Below are 10,422 nucleotides of genomic sequence, written 5' to 3'. Positions count from 1 at the left end.
GTTTGGGAAGAAACCTAAGCTGTCATTTCTAAAAGTTTGGGGATGCGATGCTTATGTCAAGAAACTTCAACCTGAAAAGCTCGAACCCAAGTCGGAAAAATGCGTCTTCATAGGATACCCTAAAGAAACTATTGGGTATACCTTCTACCTCAGATCCGAAGGCAAGATCTTTGTTGCCAAGAATGGATCCTTTCTAGAGAAAGAGTTTCTCTCGAAAGAAGTAAGTGGGAGGAAAGTAGAACTTGATGAAGTATTACCTCTTGAACCAGAAAGTGGCGCAACTCAAGAAAATGTTCCTGAGGTGCCTGCACCGACTAGAGAGGAAGTTAATGATGATGATCATGAAACTTCAGATCAAGTTGCTACTGAACTTCGTAGGTCCACAAGAACACGTTCCACACCAGAGTGGTACGGCAACCTTGTCTTGGAAATCATGTTGTTAGACAACGGTGAACCTTCGAACTATGAAGAAGCGATGGCGGGCCCGGATTCTGAAAAATGGCTGGAAGCCATGAAATCCGAGATAGGATCCATGTATGAAAATGAAGTATGGACTTTGACTGACTTTCCCGTTGAGCAGCGAGCCATAGAAAATAAATGGATCTTTAAGAAGAAGACAGACGCGGATGGTAATGTGACCATCTATAAAGCTCGGCTTGTCGCTAAGGGTTATCGACAAGTTCAAGGGGTTGACTACGATGAGACTTTCTCACCTGTAGCGAAGCTGAAGTCCGTCCGAATCATGTTAGCAATTGCCGCATTCTATGATTATGAGATATGGAAAATGGACGTCAAAACGGCATTCCTTAATGGTTTCCTTAAGGAAGAATTGTATATGATGCAGCCGGAAGGTTTTGTCGATCCTAAGAATGCTGACAAGGTGTGCATGCTCCAATGCTCGATTTATGGGCTGGTGCAAGCATCTCGGAGTTGGAACATTCGCTTTGATGAGATGATCGAAGCGTTTGGGTTTATGCAGACTTATGGAGAAGCCTGCGTTTACAAGAAAGTGAGTGGGAGCTCTGTAGCATTTCTCATATTATATGTAGATGACATACTTTTGATGGGAAATGATATAGAGCTTTTGGACAGCATTAAGGCCTACTTAAATAAGAGTTTTTCAATGAAGGACCTTGGAGAAGCTGCTTATTTATTAGGCATCAAGATCTATAGAGATAGATCAAGACGCCTCATAGGTCTTTCACAAAGCACATACCTTGATAAGATATTGAAGAAGTTCAATATGGATCAGTCTAAGAAGGGGTTCTTTCCTGTGTTGCAAGGTGTGAAATTGAGCTCACCTCAATGTCCGACCACGGCAGAAGATATAGAAGAGATGAGTGTCATCCCCTATGCCTCAGCCATAGGGTCTATTATGTATGCCATGCTGTGTACCAGACCTGATGTAAACCTTGCCGTAAGTTTGGTAGGTAGGTACCAAAGTAATCCCGGCAAGGAACACTGGACAGCGGTCAAGAATATCCTGAAGTACCTGAAAAGGACTAAGGAAATGTTTCTCGTTTATGGAGGTGACGAAGAGCTCGTCGTAAAGGGTTACGTCGACGCTAGCTTCGACAGAGATCTGGATGACTCTAAGTCACAAACCGGATACGTGTATATTTTGAATGGTGGGGCAGTAAGCTGGTGCAGTTGCAAGCAAAGCATTGTGGCGGGATCTACATGTGAAGCGGAGTACATGGCAGCCTCGGAGGCAGCACACGAAGCAGTCTGGGTGAAGGAGTTCATTACCGACCTTGGAGTCATACCCAATGAGTCGGGCCCGATGACTCTCTTCTGTGACAACACTGGAGCTATTGCCCTTGCCAAGGAGCCCAGGTTTCACAGGAAGACCAGGCATATCAAGCGTCGCTTCAACTCCATTCATGAAAGTGTTCAAAATGGAGACATAGAGATTTGTAAAGTACATACGGACCTGAATGTAGCAGATCCGTTGACTAAACCTCTCCCTAGAGCAAAACATGATCAACACCAGAATTCCATGGGTCTTCGATTCATCACAATGTAACTAGATGATTGACTCTAGTGCAAGTGGGAGACTATTGGAAATATGCCCTAGAGGCAATAATAAAATTATTATTATATTTCCTTGTTCATGATAATTGTCTATTATTCATGCTATAATTGTATTATCCGGAAATCGTAATACATGTGTGAATACATAGACCACAATGTGTCCCTAGTGAGCCTCTAGTTGACTAGCTCGTTGATCAACAGATAGTCATGGTTTCCTGGCTATGGACATGGGGATGTCATTGATAACGGGATCACATCATTAGGAGAATGATGTGATGGACAAGACCCAAACCTAAGCATAGCACAAAGATCGTGTAGTTCGTTTGCTGTAGCTTTTCTGGATGTCAAGTATCATTTCCTTAGACCATGAGATTGTGCAACTCCCGGATGCCGTAGGAGTGCCTTGGGTGTGCCAAACGTCACAACATAACTGGGTGACTATAAAGGCACATTACAGGTATCTCCGAAAGTGTCTGTTGGGTTGGCACGAATCGAGACTGGGATTTGTCACTCCGTATGACGGAGAGGTATCTCTGGGCCCACTCGGTAATGCATCATCATAATGAGCTCAATGTGATCAAGTGGTTGATCACGGGATCATGCATTACGGTACGAGTAAAGTGACTTGCTGGTAACGAGACTGAACGAGGTATTGGGATACCGACGATCGAGTCTCGGGCAAGTAACATACCGATTGACAAAGGAAATTGAGTACGGGATTGATTAGGTCCTCGACATCGTGGTTCATCCGATGAGATCATCGAGGAGCATGTGGGAGCCAACATGGGTATCCAGATCCCGCTGTTGGTTATTGACCAGAGAGTCGTCTCGGTCATGTCTGCTTGTCTCCCGAACCCGTAGGGTCTACACACTTAAGGTTCGGTGACGCTAGGGTTGTAGAGATATGAGTATGCAGTAACCCAAAAGTTGTTCGGAGTCCCGGATGAGATCCCGGACGTCACGAGGAGTTCCGGAATGGTCCGGAGGTGAAGAATTATATATAGGAAGTGCAGTTTCGGCCATCGGGAGAGTTTCGGGGTTCAGCGGTATTGTACCGGGACCACCGGAAGGGTCCCGGGGCTCCACCGGGTGGGGACACCCATTCCGGAGGGCCTCATGGGCTGAAGTGGGGAGGGAACCAGCCCATAGTGGGCTGGTGCGCCCCCCTTGGGCCCCCCATGCGCCTAGGGTTGGGAACCCTAGGGGAGGGGGCGCCTCCACTTGCCTTGGGGGGTACTCCACCCCCTTGGCCGCCCCCCCTAGGAGATCCCATCTCCTAGGGCCGGCGCACCCCCTAGGGGGCCTATATAAGGGGGGGGGGGAGGGAGGGCAGCCGCACCTCAAGCCTTGGCGCCTCCCTCTCCCCTGCTACACCTCTCCCTCTCGCAGAAGCTCGGTGAAGCCCTGCTGCGGTGACTGCTGCATCCACCACCACGCCGTCGTGCTGCTGGATCTTCATCAACCTCTCCTTCCCCCTTGCTGGATCAAGAAGGAGGAGACGTCACGCTGACCGTACGTGTGTTGAACGCGGAGGTGCCGTTCGTTCGGCGCTAGGATCTCCGGTGATTTGGATCACGACGAGTACGACTCCCTCATCCCCGTTCTTTGAACGCTTCCGCTCGCGATCTACAAAGGTATGTAGATGCATCCGATCACTCATTTCTAGATGAACTCATAGATGGATCTTGGTGAAAACGTAGGAACATTTTCTGTTTTCTGCAACGGTCCCCAACAATCGGAAGTGTTCCGGGTGAAATAGTGATTTTACCGGAGTACTGGAGGGGTTACCGGAACCCCCCGGAGGCTATTGGGCCTTATGGGCCCAAGTGGAGGAAGAGGAGAGGCGGCCAAGGGGCAGCCGCGTGCCCCTCCCCCCAAGTCCGAATTGGACAAGGAGGGGGGCGGCGCCCCCCTTTCCTTCCCCCTCTCTCCTTGTTCCACCCAAGTCCTAATCCAACTAGGAAAAAGGAGGGGAGCCGGGAGTAGGACTCCTCCGACGCGCCCTCTCCCCTGGCCGGCTGCACCCCCCTTGCTCCTTTATATACGGGGGCAGTGGGGCACCCTAGAGACACAACAATTGATCATTGATCTCTTAGCCGTGTGCGGTGCCCCCCTGCACCATAGTCCACCTCGATAATACTGTAGCAGTGCTTAGGCGAAGCCCTGCGTCGGTAGAACATCAACATCGTCACCACGCCGTCGTGCTGACAAAACTCTCCCTCAACACTCGGCTGGATCGGAGTTCGAGGGACGTCATCGGGCTGAACGTGTGCTGAACTCGGAGGTGCCATACGTTCGGTACTTGATCGGTCGGATCGTGAAGACGTACGACTACATCAACCGTGTTGTGCTAACGCTTCCGCTTTCGGTCTACGAGGGTACGTGGACAACACTCTCCCCTCTCGTTGCTATGCATCACCATGATCTTGCGTGTGCGTAGGATTTTTTTTGAAATTACTACGTTCCCCAACAACGTGGAAGTTACAAGTTGAGAAGCTTATTACTCTTGGGTGCTTGGTACCCTTGAGCTTGTTCCTCTTGGGTGCTTGGGCGCCCTAGACGGTTGGTTGTGTTCGGAGCTCAATCATTGTGGTGTAAAGCTCCGGACAAGTGTCGGGGTCTCCAATTAGGTTGTGGAGATCGCCCCGAGCAATTTGACAGGTACCGGTGATCGCCCCCAAGGGTTGCCAAAGTGTACGGGTTCGATGACCGCCTCCAAGGGTTGCCATTTGTACGGGTTCGGTGACCGCCCTCAAGGGTCCCTTAGTGGAATCACGGCATCTTGCATTGTGTGAGGGCGTGAGGAGATTACGGTGGCCCTAGTGGCTTCTTGGGGAGCATTGTGCCTAAACATCGCTCCAAACGGGGATTAGCATCCGCAAGGGTGTGAACTTTGGGATACATCATCGTGTCCGCGTGCCTCAGTTATCTCTTACCCGGGCCCTTTACTTATGCACTTTATTTTGTGATAGCCATATTGTTTCTTGTCATATATCTTGCTATCACTTTGTTGTTTATCTTGCTTAGCATAAGTTGTTGGTGCACATAGGTGAGCCTAGTTGTTGTAGGTTTTGTGCTTGACAAATTAACCGTTAGGTTTATTCCGCATTTGTTCAAGCCTAAACCGTAATTATTTTAAAGCGCATATTCACCCCCCTAGGCGACATCCTCTTCTTTCAGTAACAGTTGCGAGAGTCCACGGAGGGCTCCACCCACGAAGGGTCCATCAAGAAGCAACCTTGTCTATCCCACCATGGCCATCGCCCATGAAGGACTTGCCTCACTAGGGCAGATCTTCACAAAGTAGGCGATCTCCTTGCCCGTACAAACTCCTTGGTTCAACTCCATAATCTTGTCGGAGGCTCCCAAGTGACACCTAACCAATCTAGGAGACACCACTCTCCAAAAGGTAATAGATGGTGTGTTGATGATGAACTCCTTGCTCTTGTGCTTCAAATGACAGTCTCCCCAACACTCACTGATTTGGATTTGGTGGAAAGATGATTTGAGTGGAAAGCAACTTGGGGAAGGCTAGAGATCAAGATTCATATGGTTGAAATGGAATATCTTGGTCTCAACACATGAGTAGGTGGTTCTCTCTCAGAAAATGAATGCTGAAGTGTAGGCATGTTCTGATGGCTCTCCCCTCTTATGAAGAAAGGGTGGAGGGGTATATATAACCTCCACACAAAATCTAACCGTTACACACAATTTACCAAACTCGGTGGGACCGAATCAGAAAACTCGGTCAGACCGATTCAGTTCATAATGTGACCGTTAGGCATTTCGGTGGGACCGACATGTCAACTCGGTGGAACCGATTCTATTAGGGTTAGGGCATAACGTAATCTCGGTGAGACCGATTACACAAACTCGGTGGGACCGATTTTGGTAATAGCTAGGCTAACCAGAGAGTTGGTCAAGCAAACTCGGTGGGACCGAATAGCTCATTTCGGTGAGACTGAAACATTACGAAAGGGAAACAGAGAGTTTGCATTGCGAACTCGGAGGGACCGATCGCTCATCTCGGTTGAATCGAAACATTACGAAGGGAAACAGAGAGTTTGCAATCCCATCTCGGTGAGACCGATATGACTAGGGTTTCTGGCAGTGGCTATGTCAAGTGAACTCGGCATGGCGCCGGATAGAACATTTCGGTGGGGCCGAGTTTGACTTTTGGTTTGGGACATATGTGGATATGAGAAAGTGGTTGAGGGTTTTTGGAGCATATCTCTAAGCATTTTGAGCAAGCAAGCCATTAAGAAACACCTCATCCCCTTTTAATAGTATTGGCTTTTCCTATGGACTCAATGTGATCTTGGATCACTAAAATGAAAAAGTAGAGTCTTGAGCTTGAGCCAATATGTGTCCTTAGCATTTTGAGGGATCCACATTCTTAATCCATGCCATGACAATCATTGAACTTTCTGAAATGATCATCTTGAAATAGTATTAGTTCAATGAGCTATATGTTGTGAATAATTACCAAAACTACCCAGGGATAGTTGCACTTTCAATCTCCCCTTTTTGGTAATTGATGACAACATATAGATCAAAGCTTCGACAAATGGTAATAAGGTTTAAATACATCGTCGCTTTGAGAAGTATGTGATAAGCAATAGCTTATAGCTCCCCCTAAATTTGTGCGCTATTTAAGATTTGCTTTGGAATGCAAATGCACAATAAATTAGGATCATGGGTCACTCTTCCATGTCACATACATCTTGGTGGAGCACTCAAAATGATATGAATTAAAACATGCACTCATCACCAAGCAAAGTGAATGATCATATAAGGATATAAAAGATAATGTCATCCAAGCAAACGTTAAAGTATGATATGATCAAACACATGATCATACAAGTATCTCACACAGACATAAAGTATCAAACGAGCACACACACAAGTTCAAATAAAAACCAAGAAAGCAAGAGAGACAAAGCAGCAAAGCAACACTCTCTCTCTCTCTCGAAGCCTATGATCTATACATTTTTTCCCTTTGGCAACAAGTTACCAAAAAGTTCGAAAATGCATAGTGCTATGCGTCTCTCGGGTTTGGTCTTCGGGAGGTGGTGTAGATAGAACTCCAAGGACGAAGGCATCAGTGGATGATGTTGAAGCTGGTGGAGCAGGTGCTGGAGGTGGTACTGAAGCCGTTGCTGGTGCAGATGAAATAGCTCTTGTATCTGATACTGGCACTGGAGCTGACCTCTGACTCCTTGGCACTCGCTGAAAAGCATCCGTAGTTGCCTTCCCTCTTTTCTCCTCAACTTCCTCCTGGAGCTGCTCAACTGCAGTCTGTATCTTAGTCACCTTAAGGTCAAGATCATAGAATTTTGTCTCAACAATTCGTTCCAAGCTCTCTTGATTCTGAGTCGGGGTGGCCAAGCCCTTCTCAATCCTCAATGCTGCTTGTATCATATAACCCAATTGATCTTGTTTGCTCATTAAGAACACCTGAGATGCTTCCTCGGCACTTGGCATCCTTGCAGCCTTTTCTGCCTTTGCCTTAGCTCTCTTCTCTTGTGCTTGTGCTAATGAAGGTTCATTCTCATTCATCACAACTACGTTATCCTCAAATTCTGGGTGCAAAGGTAAGTGCTCCTTGTCCAACACGTAAGTGCCTGTGCCCATCTTAGAGTTGATGAGCATCTGAATATGTGGAGCATACCTGCAAGATCTTTTCTGATCTCCTGCAGTCCTCTTGATTGTCTCAACAATCAGGCTCATGACCTTGAATTTTTTAGGGACGTCAAATATTTGAAGCAAGTTGATTGAATGTCCTCTTATCATCTTGTGATCTCCAGATTTGGGTGACAGAGTATGCCTCAAGATAGTGTTGATTGTAGGCAGACCAGACAGTAGATAATGCACAGATCAAAGCTTGTGTGTCCCCAAAGATTTATTGGGGATCTCCTTGTACATATTTGCCATTGAGTTGTGGTCCTTCTTCTTCTAGGCATACACATCCAAATCATCCTCATGTTCCTCTTGGGCATTGATCAACTTCTCTCACTCATCAACAGTTGATTGGTACCTCGTACCCTCAAACATCCACACGATTCTGCCATCTGGATAGAAATGAGCAGTGGAGTAGAACTGCATAACGAGTTCATCATTCCATTTGGTCAACTTTTGACCCACAAACTCATCAACTCCACAAGCTTTGAAGCTTTCATGTACAGTTGGGAAAAAATCTTCATTCTCATCAATGAATTCCCAATCAACCCATCTCATATCGCATACAATTGGCTTCTTGTCAAGCAGAATGGTCTCATAAAAATTCTGTTGTTCCTTAGTGTGGAACCTATAGTCCACTGCAGTCCTCCTCCTCACAGCATAGGGATCAGACTGTCTCCAAAGTCTCAGTCCTGCATCCTTCCTGATGTTCATGTCCTCTGCCACTAGATGAGTGTCATTGTGGTCTGGAATCTTAGGTTTCAGTTTTCTCAGCACTTGGGCTTCTGCATCTTCTTCTTCAACTTCACGCACTGGGGCCTTGTTCTTTTCTTCAGCCGGGATGTTCTTGGTGCTTCTCTTGGGCTTAGAGGGATTTTGAGTAGCAGCCTTGGGAGCAGCTTTGGGCTTTGATGGAGCAGCCCCTGACCTGATTGCATCTCCCATGAGCTTCTGAGACTTGGGTGCTAGTGCATCATCCTCTTCCTCTTCATCTTCTTCTAGCTCTCTCATTATGGAGAATCTACCAAGGACTCTGGAGTGGTCTTCTTGACCCTCTCCTTCCTCTTCTTTCCATCTCCAGCAGCCTCTCCAGTTGGCTTAGAGGTTTTAGCAGTTGAGTCCCTAGCCTTAGACATTGGGATCCTTTTTGCAGGTGCCTTCTTATACAACCCTGGCTTAGTTGTTGCAACAATACCATACTCTTTCTTCAGCATCTTCTTTTTGGAGCTAACTTCCTCCTCAACAACCACATAGTCCTCATCTTCAGAATCTGAGGTTTTTTTCTTCCTTGTTCTAGTGGCTGCCTTTGGCAAGTTACTGGGATTGCTCCTGCTACCATCATCTGAGGTGCTTGAGGGACTAGTGCCCTCACTCATTTGCACTAGCTCTTCAGATCTGTTTTGGCTATCACTCTGGTCAGACATCTTGGCAAGCACACTGACAGCAAACCCTGTGAATAGATGTAGATGAGGTAGAATGGATGAGCATCACAAAGTGCAGTTGCAAAACACATGAGTCAAAAACTTAGTTTTAGTTCTCCACAGAAAGCATTTCGGTGCTACCGATTTGTTAAACTCGGTGATTCCAAAGCAACTATTGGAGTCTAAACTAGTGAACTCGGTCAGACCGAGTCACACTTCGGTGGCTCCGAGATTGCTAGGGTTTCACAAAAAATCGAACTCAGTCGCACCAATTTGCGATTTTCTGTCAGACCAAAAAGCGCATGTGCAATGGCCTAAGCCAAATCGGTGAGACCGATTTCTACAACTCGGCCGGTCCGAGATGAGTTCGGCGGAGACCTAACCCTAAGTTTTCGAATCAAACCTAACCTAAAGGGAGTTTTCTCTCGATAGATTGATTTCATACTTGGTGCGAATCATTGCAAAGCAATGTGCTAAGAATCGGAATGAGGAATTAGCAGATAAAGTCGAACTCATACCCTAGTTTGGCGGGAGTTCGCTACGACGACAATGGTGGGGCAGAATCCCGTTGATGGCGATGGAAACCAGTGGTGGGAGGTCGCTGGCGACAAGGAGACGATTCGGAGACCCGAGACGGCAGAGCAGGACACGCACAAGATGAAGAGTTTTGGAGAAGTTTCCAAAATTCAACCCATCGGTATATATATCCCGAGCCTGTCGGTGTGACCGAGTGGAACAACTCGGTGGCACCGAGATGCAGAATCACAAGTGGTTACTGCAACTCGGTGTGACCAAAAAGTTCAAATCGGTTGCACCAAAATTGAAAACCTAGATCAACTCGGTGAACTCGGTGTGACCGAAAAGGAAGGACCGGTCAGACCGAAATGCACAAAGAGGTTTTGGAAATTTAAGTCTATGACGAATCGGGGACTCCGAGTGCTCCTCACACAGAGTGCTTCGAATCTGACTTGGTCAAACTTTGTGATGTAGCATGAATAGAGTTTGAGACGAGAAAAGCATAGATAGCTAGAGGAGGTTCTTAGGCATTCTTGTCCATCCACTTGGCAATAGAGAGAACGCCAAACATTCAAAACAACAATTGGATGTCCTCGAATGAGTAAAATATGCATCAACATGCTCACACAATAAAATGGCAAATGAAATACGTGGCAAAGCAGGCACAAACACTCTAGCATCTATCAAGCAATTGGCGATGACTAGGTCATCTATATATGAGTATATTAACTTAGGAGTCAAATGAGAACATTTGATCGTAGGTCATACTCAT

Source organism: Triticum urartu, chromosome 4A (genome assembly GCF_056163025.1).
Source record: "Triticum urartu cultivar PI428250 chromosome 4A, HENAU_Tu73, whole genome shotgun sequence".
In the NCBI taxonomy this organism is placed as follows: Eukaryota; Viridiplantae; Streptophyta; class Magnoliopsida; order Poales; family Poaceae; genus Triticum; species Triticum urartu.
This window is presented reverse-complemented; position numbering follows the sequence as displayed.